General features: G+C 40.7%; 1 protein-coding gene across 2 annotated transcripts in view; it reads left to right on the forward strand.

Moving 5' to 3' along the window:
* ASIP (agouti signaling protein) overlaps positions 1–18,364 on the forward strand; it is a 206,873-nt gene that overhangs the window by 79,430 nt on the left and 109,079 nt on the right. The window contains exon 2 of one of the 2 annotated variants that reach the window (XM_006144020.2): positions 13,206–13,293. The exons of the other annotated variant lie outside the window; for it this stretch is intronic. The gene's annotated coding sequence lies outside the window, so the exon portion shown is untranslated. The remainder of the gene's footprint in view (positions 1–13,205; positions 13,294–18,364) is intronic. 2 annotated transcript variants of the gene reach the window in all.

Genomic DNA, 18,364 nt, shown 5'->3' on the forward strand with positions numbered 1-18,364 from the left:
AGTCCACGATGGCGACAAATGCCTTGAACCTGGTCTGCTGGCCAGCAAGAGTCTGTTTCTGCACAGGCATGATTTTTAGAACCTCCAGCGTCTTAACCACCATCCCACCTGCTGGTCTGTATGAACCTCAATTTCTCATTCACTCAAAAATCTTTAGAAACAGGAACAATAAATCTGCATCATAGGTAAAGAATAAATGAGATAGCTGGGGCTGGACACTCCCACATGGCCAACCACAGTTTGAGTCCCAGACCTGGTGACTTGCTTTCTCACTCTCTCTCTCTGGTCAAATTAAAATAAATGAACAAATAAATAAAATTAAATAAATAATTCTTAAAAGAAAAAAGAAATTGAGGTTCATGGAGTTTAAATTATATGGAAGCTGATGCTCTTTCCACATTCTATTCCATCTCTGTTCAGAAAATCTAATTCTTCTGTACAACCTTTCAGACTATCTTGGCTTACAACAATTTTTTATTCTGAACTTCTCTAGTGTTTTTTAGCTGTTGACTTAAAACGTAAATTCTTCTGAAGAATAGCATTCTTCCCAGGCAAAGGGTGTTTGAGCCAAGCTCCCAGCCCTGACAGTACAGAATGGCTGGCGACACATTGTTGGTTTTTTATTTTTCTTTTTCCATGAATAATAGAGGCAGAGAAAGAGACAGCACTGCCAGTAGGGTCCTGACACCCCCAGCTTCAGCCATCCCCAGATCACATATGTCCACTGTACTCAGGGAGGTATCCTGGAACCTTTCCAGGTTGGGTCAACATTGCAAAGTGCCCTGTTTTACTGCTGTGCCACTGTCCAGCCCCAACACACCATTGTCTTAACCCATCTCATGGGAGGAATAAAGGGGTCTCACTTCCTAGTCACCTGGCTTGGATTCCGGAGTAAGGCTATCTGTTCCAGTACCTGTTCTAGTCAGTTTTCCTACCAACAACATGTCCCTAGGGTAGTCTTCCTGAGTGTGATAACTTTCTAAAAGAAAGGAAATCTACAGATAAAAGTTACATGAGCAAAGTCTGGTAAAGAAAAGATACCTCTCAGTTTTTGTTTCTTCTTGATTTTTCCATTTTATTTTATTTTACTTTTTTTGTTAAGAGTGCATGTGCTTGCCAGAGAGATGGAGGTGGGGTGAAGAGTGAGAAAGCACCCCCCATGCAGTCCCTTCTTTTCTCCCTTCTTTCAGTATCTTGGGCATGTGTGCACACATGCCCAGTGTATTTTTCAAGCTGCTGAGTCTGGGTCTCAAATGTATGGTTGGTCATGTGGGATCCAGCTGCTTAACTACCACACCACTGGCTGGCCCTCTCTTTGATTCTTTCAATTGATTGCCAGCAAGTATAAGTTCTCTTCCTCCTCATTTTTCTCTTTCTTCTTCTGCTCTTCCTCATTCTTTTATTACATGTTCTGGGATACTAAGTCAATTCCATATGATTTTGTTTTAGAATTATTTTATTTAACTTTATTTATTTATTTTGATTTGACCAGAGAGGATAAGAGTGAGAGAAAGAGAGAGAGAGAGAGATAAAGTGAGAAAGCAAGCCGCCAGGTCCAGGACTCAAACCATAGCCGGCCATGTGGGAGTCCAGCATCCTTAATCACCACGCCACCTGCCAGCCCCTAATTTCATATGATTTAACAAGCCCTTCAAAGCCCTGCAAAGCAGTATGGTAGGTATTTAAGAGAAATAAACCTGAATAAGAGAGGATTCCTCTGCAAAGAATTGCAAGTCATATAAATTAGTATGTGTAATGTGGATTTGGAAATGTCATGTTCTAGGTCATATATATGGCCTAGAATATTGCACCCCATACTTAAAGATTTAAATTGTTGCCATCTCTAAGACTCTAGGCTGGGCTATGTTAATGAGGAGCTCTGATCATACCTACTGAGAGGCTTATCCTGGAATAAGCATTTCAGCATTCTCTGAAGTGGAACTGAATCCAGACAGAGGATCTCCTGGTCTTAACCATTGGAACATTGTTCTCAGAGAGTCATCAATCCCTATGACTACCTAAGGTATCTATCCCACATCTTTCTTAGACTTACCCTTGATGAATATCTTCTTCAACCCAAGCCTCATTCTGCCTAATAAATAAATAAGAGATAAGGCAGGTGAATAAATTCCCTCTAAAATTTGAGAATGTTATGGGAACTGGAATTCAGTGAACATCTACCACGTCATATCAAAATAGCATTGTGGAATGTCATTGCCCCCATTTTATACCTGAGGAAAGTGAGGCTCAAGGGGGATAAATGACTTTTCCAAGGTCACATAGCTAGTAAGTGGTAAAGCCATGATTCAGACTTGGAAAATGGCAGTCAATCAAGTCCTACTGCAGAAATTTGTTGGATTCTGGGCTCCACCAGATGTCTGTTATGGCAGTGACATTCTTCAAATGATCAAACTGCTCCAAAGCCATAGCTGGGAAACTCCCAGAGAGCAGCCTTGACTTCAGGGAGATCCATGCAACCCAAATTCCTTTGGTCTCCACAATCCAGTTTTTGCACCTTAATATCAGCCTGTTTCCCGATTGGAAATGATAGCTCAGTTGGCAAAAGCAAAAGAACTCACACCAAGGAAACTCCTGCTGAGTTGGTAGCACTGTAGGAGACTATGGAGCAGGAGAATATAAAAGGCCCCTTAACTCTGAAAGCACTGAAGATCTGGGAATCCAGACAAAGTGGTCAGAGGGGCACCTTGGCCTCACAGCTGGAGGTCATTAACAGCCCAGGGTTGCATAAAAAGCAGTGGGAAGGCAGGGGATAGCTTTGGTCATGCAGCCAGAGTTACTGAACCAAAGCCTGGAGCCTGAGTTCACTAACCCTTACCACTCAGCAATTTCCATAGGTAAGTCCAAAGGGGGATTGCTTTAGGAATCTGACTGTTTAAATCTGCTTTGCTGATAAAAAGATGTCATCTTCAAAGATGCAAAGACAAATGGGCCGTTAATGATGATATGACCTCATAATGAAGTCAGGTTTCATTGTTTCTATAGGAAGCTTGACAAGCGTTCTCTAAGATAGCACCCCCAAATCATTTATCTTTGACTCTGGAATTTGCAGTGGTACTGGGAGTGGTAGAATTTAACTTCCTGATTATGTTTAACTTAGAGTGAAAAATCTAAATAATTAGTAGTCTTTGGGAATGCATTGATAGATGATGAGGCATAGAGGGGAACCAACTGGTCACCTAGAAATTGCCATCAATGCTTTCTCACTTTCTCTCTCTCACTCTCACTCTGTCCCTCTCCAGTCAAATTTTAAAAATGGATAAATAAATAAAGTTAAAAGAAATTGTCATCAATGATACACAAAGGGGGAAGGAAGAGGTATCATAAATGAGTAATTCTAGGAACAGTCAGAAGTTGGCATTTTTTGAGTATTTGGACATAGCACCAAACTAAGCTAGGGAGAAAGATTCATTGGCTAGATTTCTGAAATCTTTTTTCACATCTGGTTTATATCCTTTAAGGGAAGAGTTTCTTTTCTTTTTTTATTATTTTATTTAACTTTATGTATTCATTCACTTATTTATTCATTGCAATTTGACCAGAGGGGGATAGAGGAAAAGAGAGAGAGAGAAAGAAAAAGCAAGCCACCAGGTCCAGGACTCAAACTGCAGTTGGCTATGTGAGAATCCAGCACCCTTAACCACCAAGCCACCTGCTGGCCCTTTTCCACCTGTGTTCTTCCTTGAACTTAAAGTTCTCAGAGAAAAAGTTAATTTCCTGCTACAGACTATGGCCAAGTATATAAGGTTTGTCAGTTTCATTTCTGTCCACAGATAGTGTTTTTATCTTTCACTTAGGAGGGCCCTGGATTTCCCAAACTGCCTTTGAAAGATTCAGATATCTTATTTTATAAATAATAGTTATAGATTTTATATATCCATAGCTAATACTATCTATGCAAAATCATCAAGAAAATGTACTCTTTTTTTTTTTTTTGAGAGGTTTTTGCTATAGGGCGCATGTGCTCACCAGACAGACATAGACAGAGAGACAGAAAGCGAGAAATCCCCCCCCCAGGGGGATGGCCATGCCGCAATCCCTTCTCCTCCATTCTCCTCTTGGGATCTTGGGCACGCACATACACACGCCCGGCATGAGCTTTAAGCCACCGGGTCCAGGACTCGAACCGTGGTCGACTACATGGGAGTCCAGCGACATAGCCATTATGCTAACTGCTGGTCCCAAAAATGTACTCTTAATGGATACAGACCTAAAATACCAGTCTCTTACTTTGGCAGGTAAGGAGTGTTTCTTGACAGTTTTTCAGTGTAAGATATACCTGGAGCACATCACTTACAGTAAATGACCTTAGGAGGGTACTCTGGAGTTGTTCTATCCCTTGAAAATGGGGCAGGAATATTACAAGAGTAAATACAGTTATTTATCAAAAGCCAGATCTCTAAGGCCGAAAGAGAAGAAAAGAACTACTATTTGCCGTTTCCTTCTTCAAACTGATTCTAGTGTGGTGGTTTTGGCATTTTCACCTCTTGCTTAGCCTTCAGGCTGAACCTGTTACTGGTTGTAGGTGAGACATGAGAGAATATGTTTCAAAAAACTTGTCTTCCTCTTGGGCTCTCAGGATCTTTTTTTTTTTTTTTTGAGAGATTTTCATTGTAGGGCGCGTGCGCTCGCCAGACAGACAGAGAGAGACATAGAGACAGAAAGCGAGAAATCACCCCCCAGGGGGGATGGTCACACCGCAATCCCTTCTCCTCCATTCTCCTCTCGGGATCTTGGACACGCACGCACACGTGCCCGGCGTGAGTTTTAAGCCACCAGGTCTGGGACACGAACCGTGGTCGACTACGTGGGAGTTCAGCGACATAGCCATTATGCTAACTGCTGGTTCCCAGGATCTTATTTTGATTAACTTGTTTTAATATCACTTTATTCAGTCAGCCAGCCCCCAGCTATTTATTGAGCATTTATTCTATTAACACTCTGTCCTAGTTGTCAAAGGGGATGCAAAAAGAGAAATCTCATATAAGGTTGTAAAAGCATTTACTCAGTCTTGTAAAGAAGGTGAAGTTGGCCTTTGATCATCCTCTAGTTTAATTTCTTCAATTGACTTCTAGTACTCAATAGCCCTGGTTTCAGCCCCCATTCCCTAGACCTTATTTACCCTTCTATACCAGACTTTCCATTTTCAAAAGCTTAGGAAATATATCTCTAGTCATACATGAGATGTCTTTAAGTTATACAGAAGATTATTTTATATGGACAGCATAAAATACCAAAGCATCACATTGTGAGAAAGTAATTCCTTTTTTAGTTTGCTTTCGAGCTTGGATTATTATTATTTGTTTAGAAGAAAGCCTCATTTGAGGTTAATATGTCATTAACATACTCCAATACTTATCTCCTTTTTAACCAAGAAAATAAACCTCAGGCCTAGAGTTTTCTTCTAGTAACTATTTAGAATTTAATCACAAGATTTTATTATTAATTTTGGGGGAATTATATTTTGTTTATGACAAATAACATGGATATGGTATTCATTTTCCTTTTTACTTGAATATATTTAAGTTGTAGAAAAGTTTGTTAATTTAAAGAAAAATATTAAGATCAGCCCTGTACCCCAGTGATTAAGTACTGTACATAGGGAACCGAATTCCACATTGTCAACCCCAGTTCAAATCCTGGTCCCAGTGCTTGAAAAACATGCCAGGCATTTATGTGTGTGTGCCTAAAATCCCAAAAGGAGGGAGAAATGGAGACAGGATCATGGCATGACCATTCCCCATGGGGGTACTTTTTTGCTTTCCCTTTCCCACTCTCACTCAGTCTCTCTCCAGCGAGTACGCATGTCCTCTGGCCAAATTTTTTTTAAATAAAGAAAAACAAAAATATTAGGTAAATAATAATATAAATGGTTCAGGGATATTGTTGTTGTTGTTCTTTTGGAGAGGTTTTTCGCTATAGGGTGCATGTCCTTGCAAGAAAGACAGCGAAAGACATAGAGACAGAAAGTTAGAAATCCCCCCCCCCCAGGGGGGATGGCCACACCACAATCCCTTCTTCTCCATTCTCCTCTCGGGATCTTGGGCACGCACGCACACGTGTCCGGCGTGAGTTTTAAGCCACCGGGTCCGAGACGCGAACCACGGTCGACTACGTGGGAGTCCAGCGACATAGCCATTATGCTAACTGCTGGTTTCTCCATTGTGATTATTTTTAATTTGACCAGAGAGAGAGAGAAAAGGAAAGTGAGAAAGCAAGCTGCCAGGTCCAGTACTTGAACCATAGTCAGCCATATGAGAATCTAGCCGCCTTTAATCACCATGCCACCTGCCAGCCCAACACTGCTATTTAAATGACTGAGGTTTGGGAAACTTTTCTTTCCTCCACATCCACCCCAACTGGATACTGTTTGTAATCTGTCCCTGCCCTCTTCTTGACCTAAACCAGTTCAGGGTCATGGTAATAACTGAAAATGGGCTTTTAGCTTTTGAACCTAAAGAGACAGTTCTAATGATGGAAATGTTTAAAAAGACAAATATTTGTAGTAAATGAAACTGTCACGATAATACTATTGAGCACTGAAATTTATTTGAGCTTTTTAAATATTGTCTAATCCTAACAAAAACTCTGCGAGGCAATTTTTAGATGAGAAAATTGAGGTTCTGGGAGACTGAGCAAAACTTGTTCTTAGTCATTCAAGCAATAAGGATCAGAACTAAGGTTTTTGACCATGCCCTCTGACTCTGGTGCCTGGAACCTCTGACCATGTAGAAAACTTCCTGTTCCCCGTAAGTGTAAGGCACACTCTAGAGTTTGAGTTCAAGGAACTCAAGGGAGCATGTGAACTAATGCATAATAATATGACACAATGCAACCCTGAAATACTATGGAAATATGTTTAGAATGAGTGAGACCACTTGGAGGAAGGGAGAACTCTTATCACTTGGAATAAGGGGAGAGTCACTTCATTGCATTCATCTCCCTACCCTGCTTTCTGCCACACTGTCCTACTGACCTCTTTAAAGGGTCAAGCCAGTCTTAATATCTCCCCTAGCCCTGGATTCTCAGGAAGGATCAAGTTCTCAGGCTGCCTTATTTCTCTCTGGGAAGGATGTCTTTCTTCCCTGCCTGCAACCCTTCCTTAGCTGGGATCAGTGAACCACTACCTTCATCAGCAGTCCCTAACCTTTTTGGAATCAGGTACCAGTTTAGTGGAAGACAGTTCTTCCATGAACTGGGTGGGTGGGAGGATTGGTTTTGGGATGATTCAAGCATATTACATGTATTGTGCACTTTAATAATACTATTGCTATTATGACATTGTAATATATGATGAAATGAATATATAACTCACCATAATGCAGAATGAGTGGAAGCCCTGAATTTGTTTTCCTGCAACTACAATAGATGGTCTCATATGGGGGCTCCTATGAGAATTGCTACTGCTGATCTGACAAGAGGTGGAGCTCAGGCGGGAATGCAAGCCATGGGAAACAGCTGTAAATACAGATGAAGCTTCACTCACTCCCCCTAGGTCCACCTCCTGCTGTGCAGCCTGATTTCTAACAGGCCGCATGGGGGAAGGTGCCTCCCCGCCCCCAGCCTACAGAATATGCAGAGACAGACAGGCTGCACCTGCTTCTGGACACAGGCCTCCTGAAGAGTTCCTATCTGTTCTTCCACTATCCTCCAACAGTCTTTCTAACCCAGGATCACAGGCCAGCTCTCCTCTTAACTAAGAGTCTAGGAAAGGATTTCAAGTCCGCTAAGGAATCACACTGTATCAGGCTAACCTGGAGCTTCAAGCCTACAGCTGGGAATAAATATCCTTTGTGATACAGTTTAGGGGCCTTACCTCCTACCTGTCCAAAGGATTGCAACTTTGGCATCATCCCAGTCATGCCTGGTTTTACCAGTTTATAGAGCCCATCATATGAGAATGAACATAATGGATATGAAAGAAGTTGGCAAACTCCAAAGCCCCAGAACAATGTGTAAGACAGTATTACCAAAGCATTCTGAGCCTATTTCAGCGTTAAATCCTTGGATCTCTGTCCTTGCCTCTATTCCTGTTCTCTCTGGGTGATCTCCTCTGTTCCCCTAGTTTTAATTACTATCTACATGATATTACTACTCAAATCTGCATGTCTAGCTTAGATCTCTCCCTAAATGTTTAAATTTTTATTTCTCACAGACTCCTAGCAATCTGAGTACATCCCACAGATACCACAGAAAACACAGAATTCACTCCTTCGCTAAGCCATGTTCCTTCTAAATTCTGCATTTTACTGGGTTTACCAACAGTCACACCAGGCGACCTGCCTTAACTCTTCTTTTGCCCTCATCCCCTTGTATCGAAGTCCCTTAGATATGTTGCTGCTTTCCCAGAACTGACTCATTTGGGTGCTCATTTGTCTTTCCCTTGTGTTCTGCTTTCACCCAATTATTTTCTCTGGTCTTCTTGACTTCAGATGTGTTGCATCAGTGTAGCTTCTACATCTCTGCTAGCACAATATTTATAAATTAAGCCACTCTGTATGTCCCCTCTGCTTAAAACCCTTCAGTGGAAGACAGGATATGAGCCAGTCTCTTTCACTGATAAGTGTAAGGCCTTCCCTGTCTGCTTCTTCTGATCCTTTATGTTGCTCCTGCTCTAGCTCTCCTTTTGCTCCATATCTTTGCAAGGACTGGCCTTTCTCTATGAAATGTGGCCTCCTTCTCTTCTCAACCCCATGCCACCACAAAGCTAAATCCCAATCATTTAAGATTCAACTCAGACAATACTTCTGAGAAATCTTTCCTAACTAGTCCCATCTCTTGGCCCATTAGGTGCTTGCATATTTTGTGTATGTCTCTGTCAATGTGCAAACCTTTTCTTTTTTTTAATTGTCAGAGGATGTGCACACTCACAAAAGAAAGACGGTGAGAGGGAGAAAGCATCCCCAATTCTGTCGTGTTTACTCCACAATTTCATCTCTTCCATTTCTCCCATTCTGTTGGGATTTGGAGCATGCATGCACATGCAGCCAGTGTGTATTTCAAGCCACTGATCTGGGATTCAAACCATGGCTGGCCATGTAGGATACAGCTCCCTCAACCACTAGGCTACAGGTTGCCCCAGACTTTATTTATTATAGTTATTTGTTATTTATTATAATTACATTATATTCAATGTGTCTGCCCTCCTGGACTATAAGTTCTTTGCAGGCAGAGACAATGTGTTTCTAGCCTCCATTTCTAGTATACTGCATGGCATAAACTAAGCCTCCAATAATTGTTCGAATGACTGTGCATTGTAAAAGTAATCTTAGCTCTTTAAAAAATCCTCAGTGATTAAAAAAAAAAACTGAAAAATTACTTTAGCTAAACCTCAGTAACCTAGCATTCTCTTGCCCCAATTCCCTGAGTATTTTAGCTAGTGAATTGAATCTATTTTGAGTCTATTTTAAGTTTATGCTAACAGTTACATAGTGACATTGCAAAAAAGATATTCTCTATTCTGGTGTCTGACTTTGTGATTGCAGGTCTTGGTTTTTTCCCCTGTCTCTGCACTACTGGGTCACTGAAGAGCTCCAGCTGGTAGAGACACATCTCAATTTTTCTTCTCAAGTGCAGAGCAGAACCCCAAAGTGGCCACCTGGGGGCAGTACAGACTTGCAGATGGGTTTCACAGCAAGGCTTGGGGAGCCTCAGTCCTGAGCAGTGTGTTGTGTGCCACTTCTGCCCCACTTCCTTTTTCTGTTTCTTCCAGAGGATGTCTTTGGCTGAGCCCACCTTTGACTCAGGCTCCCACTGAATTGGTAAGGGAGGGACTGGTATGGGTGCCTAAGGGGGATGCTGGCTTGCAGAGCAGCATGCATGCCCTCATGCACATGGAACAGCCTCTAACTCCCAAGAAACAGGATTAAATAAATTGACCAGGGGTCTCTTTGAGCTAGGAAACATAAATACTCAAAAGAAAAATGCAGAGGCTGGTGTTAAACACTGTTAACAGGTATAATAACTTTGTTCCATGACATACAGATCCTGGAAATACCACATTGTTTTAGTCTCTATGTTAAATACCTTTGGCTCTGGGGCTGGCAGGTGGCATGGTGGTTAAGGGCACAGGACTCCCACATAGCCGACCATAGTTCAAGTCCTGAACCTGGCAGCTGGCTTTCTTACTTTCTCTCTCTGTGTCCCTCTCTGCCCAAATGTAAATAAATAAATAAAATTAAATTAAATAATTCTTAAAAAATAAATAAATAGATACCTTTGGCTCATAACCCCAAAAAAGTTGGACTAATTCAATCTTGGTCCTTTTTTCAGGAACTTACAAGTGTTTGGGGGAAGACACTTCTCAATCAGTGCCTATCACCCCTGATGCTTTTCGCTCATGATAAGAGTCTATTGCAGGCCTAGCTGAGGCATGGAGACCTCTGCTGAGGCCCCCAAACTGCAATAGGTTTGCTTACCTCCCTGAGCACACAATTATCCCAATTCAAGGCCATAAAATCCTCAGGGTCTGAGGGCAAATTGAGGCAGGACCTAGTCACACAAGGAAGCCTCAGTATTCCTCAGCACTGTCCTCTCAAAGACAGGAAATTCCCCTCTAAGAGTCCTTCTTCCTCTCAGAAAAGGACAACCTTATTGCCTCTGAGATTGGGCCAATTTTAAAGACAAAAGCTATTTCTTTTGAAATTTTTGTGTTTTGCCAAACTGTGAGCAAGAGAGACACAGAAACAGAGAAACAGAATCTCTCAACAGAGTCTTGATGCCATGGTCCATCCCCAGCCTTAGCTAGCCTAGTTTAGGCCTTCTCATTGCCTGATTTCAGGAAGAACTCATACATGAAAGACTTACCCCAGGACCCTAACTAAACCCTTGCATAGTGAGATAGATAATGGAATGCTAGAACTCCCTCGACCATTGACTTATTTTGCATAAGGTTTTAATTTTTAATATTTCATTAAAATATCATTTGTTCTGATTACTGAGATTTTTGGCACCTCCGTAAATTTTGCACCCAAGTGTATGACTTATTCCTCTCACCCTAGTCTGTCCATGTGCAACTGCCCCTGACAGGGCTACCTACAGCCTTTGTGGTTTGCAGGATGTGGGGAGTGGTCTGGGCCTATAAGACCCAGTAGGATGCAGGCTCTGGGAAAGGATTGGGGGCCTACCATTCTGGGCTAGCACTTCTTCCACACCCTCCTAAGGCCACACCAGAGAAGCACATCCCACAGCATCAAACCAAGAGTTCTTTGATTTTTGTCATAGATGGAGAGAATGCTCACATACCTCCATTCAGAAGGGTCATATGAGGATCCAAGAGTTTCACAACAAAATCTAGGTTGTCCCAATTTGCTTAAATTACGTTATTTAGCACAGCCCATATTTATCAAGCACTTACTATTTTATTTTATAGGCACTGTTTTAGACATTGAGGCTATGGTAATGAGCAAAATTACACTGAATAGTTTAATGGAGCTTAAGTATGTTTGGAGAACTAGACCAAAACAAGTAAACAAGATGATTTCAAATAGTGGCAAGTTCTAGGAAGAAAATAATGTGATGTGATAGGAATGAAAGGGGATAGTAATTTGAGAAAGGTTGGACAGGTAAAAAAACATACATGAGGCAAGTTCTAAAGCCAAGATATCATGCAATACAGAATTTCTAGTTTCTCCAGAAGTAGCAAATACCCTTCCTGCTAGGTATCCACACAGAAACGCATGAGCAGACTTAGACAGCGAGTGCTGCCCCACCTCCCCCTGCCAGGGGTTTGGTCACAGCTACGGCATTTTGACAACCTATTTAAACCAACTTGCAGTAACTGGCAGCAAAGTATCATTCCCTGACAGGCTGAGTCATTGAGCCTCTGCAGACTTGGAAGAGGGAATCATTAGCTGAAACATTCAGGAAACAGGGGGTCCCAGAGAGGTATGTAATAAATTCTATCCAGATGTTGGAATTGGTTTTTTCCTTTTTCTTTTCTTTTTGTTTTTGGGTTTTTTTCCCCCCTTTTTTCAATCACATTCAATGAGCGAACAAGTTGTTTTCACCTTATCAAGCAAGGTGGGACGAACATTACTTCCTTTATTCCCGGGTGGGTCTGCACCAAAATCGAGAGGGCTAACAGCACTCAGGCAATACAGAATGGCATCAGAATTACTGGAGAGTACTTTGTGTATATGACAGAATGGTCCAGATAGGTAAATGGTGTTGCACATACTTTAGCATAATTCAATAAGAGGTCTCCAAGTCTGTCCTAGTGTATAGTTTCCAAACTATTTACCTGTGATGTGTAGGCAGCCCATCTATTTTCTTCTAAGAAACTATAACTGTACAAATTGTTCCAACAGACAGCCAAATGTACACATTCTTCCGTTAGAAAGAGAAATACAAACCTAACCGTAAGTGCAAAACTTTATCTCATGGCATCTGAGCAGCCTTAATGTCATGGCATCTTTGTTGTGCTATATGACTAACAATGGGGTCATTAAATAAATCACAGAACTCTTCTCCAGCAGCCCAGACTCTTCCAGGGTTAACTCTTACGCGGGGCCAGGATGAGGAAAAACAGATCTTCCCAAGCTGCAGCTATATTTCATGTCCCCTTCACCCTACACCTGAGCTCCTGCTTCCTGGAAGAAAAAACTGAAGAAAGATAGCCTCATCCGCAGAGAGGGTTCTTCTTGGCAGTGGCCACTTCTAGTTCCAAGCTGTGGACATTAAGCTAGAAAGCAGTACTGAGAGAGAGGACCAGCAATAAATGACACTAGGAAATGGGAAACCCAAAGAAGAAAGAATCTTCCCTTCTCCTCAAAAAGGTGTGCTTTGCAAGGTTCATTTTTTCATCTGGATTGGTGAGTCTCAAAAATCTTTAGCCCTTAGACTACTTAAGCAGAGTAAAAGAATCTCACCTATTTCCTAGATTAAATAAACAAGCAAGTAAACAAAAAAACTTTTGAGGTGTTTTTGCTGCATTCCTTGTGTTATTTGTAGCTCCATTTAAGGATGTTTGTTTTCGTGCTTTTAAATTTTGATTCAAATCTGCAGTGGAAAATATGTTTCAAAGGGGAAAAAAAATGAAAGAAAGAAAACAAAACCACCCAACACACTTGTGTGCCTTGCATTTTGACCCAGCCCACGGAACGATTGGAAGAATCTTCGCAGACCCACCAGAGATCCCCGGATTCCATTTGGAGAACCATGTTCTAAAAACTACATCTTGATTTCAGAGCCCTTCTTTTGATCTGGAATTATCTGTTATTGACCACAGAGAGCAACTACTGACGATTCCTGGCACAGGGCCCTGTATAGTGAGAGGTGAGCCCCAGTGGGGGAAGAAGAACTTTCTTTCTCTTTTTCAGCGGATATTTTGCTACAGTACAATATCTATGCTATAGTATATATCTGTGAGTACGATTTCTACTCTTTCTTCTCCTTTCTTTCCTCCTCCATTTTCCCTCCTTCTTCATCATATTATTGTATTTTTTATTTGTTTGTTTCTTCTATAGTAAAACTTTCCCTAAGCTGAGGTGCCTAGAATATTTTTGTCTGGTACGTTCTGCTAATTGGAGTTTCAGAATCACAGTTTTTTATTCAAGTGCAGAATGTTCGAAAATGTTTAAACACTTAAATTATTGTAAAAGCAGCTGGCCACTGTCCATGCCTTGTAGACAGTTAGCTGAGATAGTACCCTAAATGAGGCTATAGATCTGTACCCTTCACTATATCAGAACGTAGAGTCCCACTGAGATATGCGTAGAAAAGGAGAAGAACCCTCATGCAGAGAGCAGCCATGTTGCACTGAGCCGACAACATGGACAATCAGAAGGGCAAATCCAGGCAGTAATGGAACCATGCCCTGGAAGCATGCCGTTAGAAATCTCCCAACTGAGCTGAGCCCGGAGAATGAGATGGTTCCTTCGATCAAACTGCTCTGAGAAAATAAAGGAAAAGAATCTGACTCACGTTGAAGGTAGCGAGTGTGTCTGTGTCTCCTCTCCTTAAGCCACAGGGATCTCATTAAGGATCGGGGCACTAACACTGATGGCTTCACTTTGGGCACAACCCTCAGCAGGACGGCCCCATGCAAAGGTAATTACCAGGAATGAGAGCCCATTATAGCCTTTTGATTTGGTCACTCCAACATCCTGTCAGACAGATGTAGAAAGGAGACCGACTCTTACCTCAAAAGAAGTAAATTGCAGTTGAAGTATTTGGTTTCAGCTTCTGTCAAGTTGAGGCTTTGAAAAAACAGAATTTTGTGAGTTTAGGAAACCAAATACCAGATTCTATTGCTTTGGAGCTCTTGCAAATTCAAAGACATAAGGAAATCTATAGCCAAAATTGAGACAGTTACTTCTAATGGACTATTTTACTGTGAAGTGCAGTAACTCCCATTTTGTCTAAGTGGCTCTGGGTTGGAATACGATCTGGGAAGTGGGCTGGTTTTGGTTCATCAAAACAGTTTAAAGGATTCTCAAAAGTTAAACTAGCATAAAACTTGTCACATCTCGGTTATACCATGAGTGTCACTCTTCCAGGCACTTCCGCACATGGGTAAGCATTCTAGCAAAGATGCCGTTACAGTTTGGCACAGGGAAATGTAGAAGTCAAATGTTTAAAGTTTACCAAAAGAAGTAACCAAAGCCAGGACACTTGTCAAAAAGGGAAAAGAGTTCTTATATAAGAAAACAGGAACCAAAAGGATTAGGTGTCTGGGATGGGATGCAGGCAGGGTGTCATCTTAGACTGAAATAAAAAAGAATACAATTTGGAGGGGAAATGTACATAAAGAAATAGACTGTTGAATGCAAAGAAAATTGACTTTGGTTGGGTTGGAAAAACTCAGATTTGGGGAGGAAAGAACTGTAAAGCTAGAGTCTATTCAACTTAATATCTGTAGTTGGGTCTGGGGGAGAAAGTAGTCCCTAGAAGCCTTAAGAGATCTGCATTTTGCTCACAGGACAACTATCTAGAAGAAAAAGAATAATGGGGGTATTTTAGTGGGGGAAGTTTCCATCAGTGCTCTGATGGCCTCTGTAAATGTAGGATCCGGCCACAGATTGCCTGCTTTTCAGCCACCAGTTCAGTCGCCATCTGTTTCCCAAACCTGTGCTTACAGATTTTCTTTTTATATTCAGATATTCTTTAAGAAGAATCATTTTGAAGCAAAAGTACTAAATTCAAAACATTCTACCCAACCATTTGAATCTTGTTTTAAAAGATGGAAGGATGAGAGTTTGACTGTCTTCATTAGTTTAGAAATAGTCCTTGCAGACAGGATCCCAGGCATTATGTGCTTTCACTCCTCCCTTGGGTTATTCTGCTCTCAAGTGCCATCAGGACTCATTCAATACAGTCAGTAATTGGGCTTTTAGAAGGGGGAAAAGTGGTTATTTAAAATTGCTTCCTTATGTCCTGTAGCTACACCCCTTGACGTTTGTTTTCAGAGAAGTATACATAGTAGTGACTAACTGGATATCTGCTCTAAGTCAGTTCGACTGATAAGTTAGGAGGCCATTCCTGTCCATGATATTACTATAAGTTACAGGCACAGAGGACCATTTGCTGAACCTTAGTGAAGGCATTTGCTGCTTGGCACCTAGACTTAGCAAGCTCTTGTGACCTGTCTCACAGGAACAACTAACTGGCACTAGTGCACAAAGCTCAGGACCAGGAATGAGACCAGGATCTGGTCCTTCATCAATCTGTAACTTTCTGTGAGGCTTTACTCTATTGTACTTATTAACTTTGCTCACAGCTTCCATCTTCCAGTGCACCAAATGGAAAACAAAGACAAGGCTCCTTTACTGACAAGAACTCTTGTGGATAGGATGATTGCCTGCAGTATTTACCTTAGTTGGGGGAGAGGGAGTAGACTCAGATCCCACACATTGTGATAACTGATTTTTTTGTACTTGATTCCTTATTTTTTTAAATCCTCATCTCCTTTTTTCCCTGGATTCCTAAATGAACACACTTTTCTCTTAAGTAAACTTTTTATTGAAATAAAACACATAGTATTTGCTTGATGAATGAATTTTTTAGAAGAATTATTTAATTTTATTTATTCATTCATTTATTTTAATTTGACCAGAGAGAGATGGAGAGAGACAGAGAGACAGAGAGAGAGGGGGAAAGTGAGAAAGCAAGTCACCAGGGCCGGGACTCGAACCATGGTCAGTCATGTGGGAGTGTCCAGTGCCTTAACCATCATGCCATCTGCTGGTCCTACTTGATGAATTTTTATCACGTGAGCACACCTAGAAAAACAGAACCTTGATCTAGAAATAGGGCCTTACCCAGAAGTCTTATTTTATCCATTTTCTTATTGATAGACATTTGGGATGTTTCAGTTGGGGGCTATTATGAACAATGGTGCCAAGAACATTCTTGAACAATTTTTTTTAATGAGGTTTTGAATGCATTTCTATTTGGTATCAAGTGGAACTACTGAATCGTAGTACATGTATGTGTTCTGCTTTTAAAGAGACTACCAGTTTTACCAAAGTGGTTGTATCATTTTTACATTCCTATCAGCAGTGTCTAAGATTTCTGGGTTTTGTTTGTTTGTTTGTTTGTTTGTTTGTTTGTTTTCATCTCCACCAACAATTGGTATTGTCTATCTTACATTTAGCCATTTTGATGGGCATATGGTGGAATGCGTTTTAATTTTTTTTATTTAATTTTTCCCCAAGTTCCTTCTTCTATTGTTTTCTTTTTGTTTAGAGAACTGGCTTTATTCATTCTTTTAGAGCAGGTCTGCTCCAGATGAATAAAGGATATTTTTACTTAGTATAGAATTTGGGTTGATAATATTTTTCTTTCAACACTTGAAAAGTATTATTCCTTTTCCATCCAACCTCCAAAGTTTCTGATGACAAATTCATTGGCGTTCCAATTGTTTTCTTGTTTTTGTTTTTGTTTTTTTTACCTATTAGTAACAAGTTATTTTTCTCTGGCTGCAATCAAGGTGGTTTTTCATCATTAGTCTTCAAAAGTCTAATTATAATGTGTTCTGGATGGACTTCTTGCATTTCTCATATTTGAGATTACTGAAAATTTTTCAGCCATTCTTTCATTAAGTACTTTTTCAGTTCTACCTTCCTTCACTTCTCCCAAATTCCAATGACACAAATATTAAATCTTTTGTTGTAGATTTTTTTGATGGCCTATTCATTTTTCCCCCAGTGTATATGATCTCATTGTTCAGTTTGAGTACATTCTATAAAATACATAACATTTCAAACGATGATGTGGATAACATATTACAACAGTTGTCTCATAAGATTATAATGGTGCTGAAATTTTCTATCATCTTGTGACACTGTGGCCATCTTAGTGTCACAGCACAATGCATTACTCAGTATTTGTAGCAACGCTGGTATAGACAAATTTACTGTTCTGCCAGCCATATATAAGTATGGCAATACTATTATGTATAATATATAATACTTGATAATGATAATAAACAACAATGCTACTAGTTTATGTATTTACTATACTTTCTTAAACAATTGAATATGGAACTACATTGTTTAAAATACAAAATCTTTTTATTTTCTTTGTAGAGGTGTTTGCTATAGGACACGTGTGCTCGCCAGACAGACAGAGAGAGACAGAGAAATAGAAAGTGAGAAATCACCCCCCGGGGGGATGGCCATGCTGCAATCCCTTCTCCTCCATTCTCCTCTTGGGATCTTGGGTATGCATGCACACGTGCCCGTCATGAATTTAAGCCACTGGGTCCAGGACTCGAACTGCGGTTGACTACATGGGAGTTCAGTGACATAGCCATTATGCTAACTGCTGGCCCCAATAAAAAAGCTTTTAATGCAATAATTTTTGTTTCTTTGAAGAGCAATGAAGTTTAGCACCTTTTCATATATTTATTAGCTATTTGGATATCCTGTTTTGTGAAATACCTGTTCAAATCTTGAACCTATTTTCCTGTAGGGTTGTCTGATATTTTTATTGATCACTTAAAGTTTATGGAGCCAGCAGGTGGTTTGGTGGTTAAGGGTGCTGTGTTCCCACATGGTCAACCATGGTCTGAGTCCCAGACCTGACAGCTTGCTTTCTCGTTTCTCTCTCTCTCTCTCTCTGTCTCTCTCTCTCTCTCTCTCACACACACACACACACACACACACACACACACACACATACACACACACACTGTCCCTCTCTGGACAAATAAATGTCCTTCTCTGGTCAAATAAAAATAAATAAATAAATAAGTTAAATAAAAATAATTCTTAAAAAAAATATTTTTTTGGAGAGGTTTTTGCTATAGGGTGCATGCACTCGCCAGAAAGACAAGAGAGAGACAGAGAGACAGAAAGAGAGAAATCTTTCTGGTGGGGGATGGCTATACTGCAATCCCTTTTTC

This window comes from Tupaia chinensis, unplaced genomic scaffold (genome assembly GCF_000334495.1).
Source record: "Tupaia chinensis unplaced genomic scaffold, TupChi_1.0 Scaffold000115_1, whole genome shotgun sequence".
NCBI lineage: Eukaryota > Metazoa > Chordata > Mammalia > Scandentia > Tupaiidae > Tupaia > Tupaia belangeri.